Consider the following 6,000-nt stretch of genomic DNA (forward strand, 5'->3'; position numbering starts at 1 on the left):
CAAAATCTACAATGGAATGGTTCACAAATAAACATATCCAGGTGTTAGAATGGCCAAGTCAAAGTCCAGACCTGAATCCAATCGAGAATCTGTGGAAAGAACTGAAAACTGCTGTTCACAAACGCTCTCCATCCAACCTCACTGAGCTCGAGCTGTTTTGCAAGGAGGAATGGGCAAAAATTTCAGTCTCTCGATGTGCAAAACTGATAGAGACATACCCCAAGCGACTTACAGCTGTAATCGCAGCAAAAGGTGGCGCTACAAAGTTTTAACTTAAGGGGGCTGAATAATTTAGCACGCCCAATTTTTCAGTTTTTTATTTGGATTTTTTTGGGAAATATCCAATAAATTTCATTCCACTTCATGATTGTGTCCCAATTGGTGTTGATTCTTCACAAAAAATTACAGTTTTATATCTTTATGTTTGAAGCCTGAAATGTGGCAAAAGGTCGAAAAGTTCAAGGGGGCCGAATACTTTCGCAAGGCACTGTATGTAAGATCTCTTTGCTGGCTGTCACGGGTAATGGTAATCTGTATTGTGCAATGCTTTAATCAAGCACCAGAGGGTACTGTTGTCAAGTGTAAATCTCTTAACATTGATCAGCCCGGATCAGTAATGGTGTCAAATCTGATTCAAAAGTCGAACGAGCACTAGAAAGATGAAACGTCATTGCTCGAGCAAACGCTGAGTTGAGAGAAGAAGAAAAGGGTCGAGCGAGCAGAGGCTGGGTCCCGCGAAGTGCACAGGCCAGTCAAGGGCACAAATTGGACTTGAACGCTTGCAAGTGTGACTTTGAGCGAGCAGAACATCGTTGTAACAGATCAAAAAGAAAAATGTCTTAAACAGTACATTTTGTATTTTTTTATTTAACCTTTATTTAAACAGTACATATAGGAACTGTAAGAAAAAAAACGTGATTCAAACGTATAAAAAAAATATAAAAAAATTGATTCAAACATATAAAAAAAAATATTAAAAAAGTATTAAATTGTCTACCAGCAATAGTCACTTGTTATTGTCAAGTTTTCGCTCTCAATTTGTCAAATTGCTTTCTCTCAAGTCTTGGTATGTTTGGGTTTAGGTATCTGGTTGATGGGGGGGCAGGCTTAAAGGCGGGTGCGTGTCTAGAACCCTTAGATTGGTCTCTTCACTGGAGTGAAGGACGAACTGACAAATTACAGTCCAGGGTTGTGATTGGCTTTGCGACTCACTGTGCAGAGCCGTCTAGCTCGCTAGGCAATTAAGCCTAGCAGCTTAATTACGAAATATATTGGAAAATACATTATAATAAGTATACTACACCGTGAGTTGACTGGACTCTACTAGTTAAAGTTAGCTAGCGTATTACTGTAATGACCTGGCTAGATCATAAATGAACAAATGTCCAGACAGAGGATTGCGTTTACGGATTCCCGGTTTATTAACAAAACTCAACACAGGCTACTGCCGTATCCCACGCCAAATAAACAAAGGAAAACAGTTTCAACGTTGACCTATCTCTTGTTAAGACCAGCGGTAAAGAGAGAGAACAATGGCTAAGCATGGTCTTAAACTTGTGGCGCTCTACCCCCCTTCCAACCCACCCACCCCGTAAAACGAATAGCAGACAGTCAGCTCTAACAAACACCATAAAACGAGTGCACAAATTGCAGGTGGGAGCCAATATTTAGGGTATGAAGCCCAAGGACACACATACAGCACATTTTGAATTATTTGAAGACATGAAGGTGAGAACTTGCTATAGTTCACCCAGTACATTTATTTTTTAACCTTTATTTAACTAGGCAAGTCAGTTAAGAACAAATTCTTATTTACAATGACCGTCTGGGAACAGTCGTTCAGCCTTGTTTAGGGACAGAACGACAGATTTTCACCTTGTCAGCTTGGGGATTCAACCTGTCAACCTTTCAATTAATGGCCCAACACTCTAACCACTAGGCTACCTGCCACCCTAAACCAGTCCCAAATAATAGAATGTAAACTGACATATGATAAACCAGCTAAAGGTTAATGTGTCAGAATCAGCTTTATTCACCAGATTCATTTGAATGTACAGGAATTTGACTCTGAAATAGTGCTGCCAGAATAAATAGAATATACAGACGATAAACAGAATATACAAAAAAATATCTAGAATTTCTCAAAAGGTCCACATACAGTATGAACACAATAAGCTACATTATAAATGATGCATACAAAGAGATGTGCAGAGAGTGTAAAGAGCAATGTGCAGTTCTGTGATGATAGTGCAGGGTGTGTAGTCTGTGGATGAATAGCACAAAGTCCATGGATGAGAGGATCATCGTGGGCCGATTGGTGAGGGCCACGGCACGGGGGAAGAAACTGTTCAGGTGGCTGGGGGGTTTTGGTCGTGATTGACCTGAACCGTTTGCCAGAGGAGGGTCTTTGGAAGAGGGGGGGTGTGGAAGGAGTCAGTGATTATCTTTCCTGTTACGCTTCCTTGCTCTGGATTCGTGCAGGACTTCGATGGAGGGCAGGTGGCAGCCAATGACCCTCTCAGCAGACCGTACAATCCGTTGCAGTGATGTAAGAGGTCAAGATGGACTTGATGAAGGTCGTTTAAAACTGAATCAGTACACACAGAAAACTGAGGACAATACAACACCATGCATCCACCAAAACAGATTTGTTTTATAGTAATTGAGAACTACCATTGTCAATCAAGTACATAATGTCAAACGATTTACATTTGGTATTGGAATTTGGCTTTGAAAGTTTTATTGAATACAATTAGTAATTCAGGATTCAAACCACATAGGGCAGGGTTCCCCAACAGGGTTCCCCAACTGGCGGTCCGCGGGCCAAATGATTTTAGCTTTCTGAGCAGGACAAAATTGGTTAAAATAAATATATATTTTTATTGCTGGACACAATGTAAAAACACCAGCAAATCAGCTCCAAGTTATTTTAATTTGGAAATTTTGTTCCCTAATTATTCCCACACATAGTAAAGAGATATACAGTGCCTTCGGAAAGTATTCAGACCCCTTGACTTTTTCTACATTTTGTTACGTTCCAGCCTTTTTCTCAAATGGATTAAATCAAATAAAATCCTCATCAATCTACACACAATAACCCATAATGACAAAGCTATTTAAAATGTTTTATTAAAAACTTATTTACATAAGTATTCAGACCCTTTGCTATGAGACTCAAATTGAGCTCAGGTGCATCCTGTTTCCATTAATCATCCTTGAGATTTTTCTACAACTTGATTGAGTCCTCCTGTGAGAAATTAAATTGATTGGACATGATTTGGAAAGGCACACACCTGTCTATATAAAGGTCCCACAGTTGACAGTGCATGTCAGAGCAAAAACCATGAGGTCGAAGGAATTGTCCGTAGAGCTCCAAGACAGGATTGTGTCGAGGCACAGATCTGGGGAAGGGTACCAAAACATTTCTGTAGCATTGAAGGTCCCCAAGAACACCGTGGCCTCCATCATTCTTAAATGGAACAAGTTTGGAACCACCAAGACTCTTCCTAGAGCTGGCTGCCAAAAGCCACCTAAACAAGATTCTTTGGTCTGAAGAAACCTAGATTGAACTCTTTGGCCTGAATGCCAAGCGACACGTCTGGAGGAAACCTGGCACCATCCCTACGGTGAAGCATGGTGGTGGCAGCATCATGATGTGGGGATGTTTTTCAGCGGCAGGGACTGGAAGACTAGTCAGGATCGAGGGAAAGATGAACCAAGCAAAGTACAGAGATTCTTGATGAAAACCTGCTCCAGTTCACCTTCAAACAGGGCAATGACCCTAAGCACACAGCCAAGACAACGCGGGAGTGGCTTCGGGACAAGTCTCTGAATGTACTTGAGTGGCCCAGCCAGAGCCTGGACTTGAACCCGATTGAACATCTCTGGAGAGACCTGAAAATAGCTGTGCAGCAACGCTCCCCATCCAACCTGACAGAGCTTGAGACAATCTGCAGAGATGAATGGGAGAAACTCCCCAAATACAGGTGTGCCAAGCTTGTAGCGTCATACCCAAGAAGACTCAAGGCTGTAATCGCTGCCAAAGGTGCTTCAACAAACACTTTACTGAGTAAAGTCTCTGAATATGTATGTAAATGTGATATTTAATTTTTAATTTTTTAAAATAAATTAGCTAACATTTCTAAAAAACTGTTGTGTGTAGATTGATGAGGGGAAAAAACAATTTCATCCATTTTAGAATAAGGCTGTAACGTAACAAAATGTGGAAAAAGTCAAGGGGTCCGAAGGCACTGTATGTGATCGTATACAAAGGTAAGCAAGGTTTGAAGTGATTGTTTTAATCAAATATTATATCGTTTTGGGCTTCTTGCGGTCAATTTGCAGTCTACAAATTATTTTTAATTATGTTCTGGCCCCCTGACCATCCACTCAAGAAAAGATCTGCCCCGAGGTTCAATCTAGTTGATGATCCTTAGTATAGGGAGTCTCAACAGGTGCAGCATACCTTTGGGAGTGTGGTGCTGTAACATTTAGTTCCCAGGTGCAGCATACTGTTGGGACTGTGGTGCTGTAACCTTTAGTTCCCAGGTGCTGCATACTGTTGGGACTGTGGTGCTGTAACCTTTAGTTCCCATGTGCAGCATACTGTTGGGACTGTGGTGCTGTAACCTTTAGTTCCCAGGTGCTGCATACTGTTGGGACTGTGGTGCTGTAACCTTTAGTTCCCAGGTGCTGCATACTGTTGGGACTGTGGTGCTGTAACCTTTAGTTCCCATGTGCAGCATACTGTTGGGACTGTGGTGCTGTAACCTTTAGTTCCCAGGTGCTGCATACTGTTGGGACTGTGGTGCTGTAACCTTTAGTTCCCAGGTGCTGCATACTGTTGGGACTGTGGTGCTGTAACCTTTAGTTCCCAGGTGCTGCATACTGTTGGGACTGTGGTGCTGTAACCTTTAGTTCCCAGGTGCTGCATACTGTTGGGACTGTGGTGCTGTAACCTTTAGTTCCCAGGTGCAGCATACTGTTGGGACTGTGGTGCTGTAACCTTTAGTTCCCAGGTGCTGCATACTGTTGGGACTGTGGTGCTGTAACCTTTAGTTCCCAGGTGCTGCATACTGTTGGGACTGTGGTGCTGTAACCTTTAGTTCCCAGGTGCTGCATACTGTTGGGACTGTGGTGCTGTAACCTTTAGTTCCCAGGTGCAGCATACTGTTGGGACTGTGGTGCTGTAACCTTTAGTTCCCAGGTGCAGCATACTGTTGGGACTGTGGTGCTGTAACCTTTAGTTCCCAGGTGCTGCATACTGTTGGGACTGTGGTGCTGTAACCTTTAGTTCCCAGGTGCAGCATACTGTTGGGACTGTGGTGCTGTAACCTTTAGTTCCCAGGTGCTGCATACTGTTGGGACTGTGGTGCTGTAACATTTAGTTCCCAGGTGCTGCATACTGTTGGGACTGTGGTGCTGTAACCTTTAGTTCCCAGGTGCAGCATACTGTTGGGACTGTGGTGCTGTAACCTTTAGTTCCCAGGTGCAGCATACTGTTGGGACTGTGGTGCTGTAACCTTTAGTTCCCAGGTGCTGCATACTGTTGGGACTGTGGTGCTGTAACCTTTAGTTCCCAGGTGCTGCATACTGTTGGGACTGTGGTGCTGTAACCTTTAGTTCCCAGGTGCAGCATACTGTTGGGACTGTGGTGCTGTAACCTTTAGTTCCCATGTGCAGCATACTGTTGGGACTGTGGTGCTGTAACCTTTAGTTCCCAGGTGCTGCATACTGTTGGGACTGTGGTGCTGTAACCTTTAGTTCCCAGGTGCAGCAAAGCTGACACACTAAAGATGCGGCAGATGTCTTGACCACCCTCTGGCTGTTGTCCAGACAGAGGTAGCGTTGGAAGGTACCCCAGACACTGTTGGTGTCCACGTCACCTCCCTCAGAACCAGTGAACATCTCCAGGTTTTTACACTGGGTCATCAGCATCATCTATAGAGAGGGCAGAACAATACAGGAGATGGAATAAGATTTCGAGTCCAAGTCCCAACT

This window comes from Salmo salar, chromosome ssa24 (assembly GCF_905237065.1).
Source record: "Salmo salar chromosome ssa24, Ssal_v3.1, whole genome shotgun sequence".
In the NCBI taxonomy this organism is placed as follows: domain Eukaryota; kingdom Metazoa; phylum Chordata; class Actinopteri; order Salmoniformes; family Salmonidae; genus Salmo; species Salmo salar.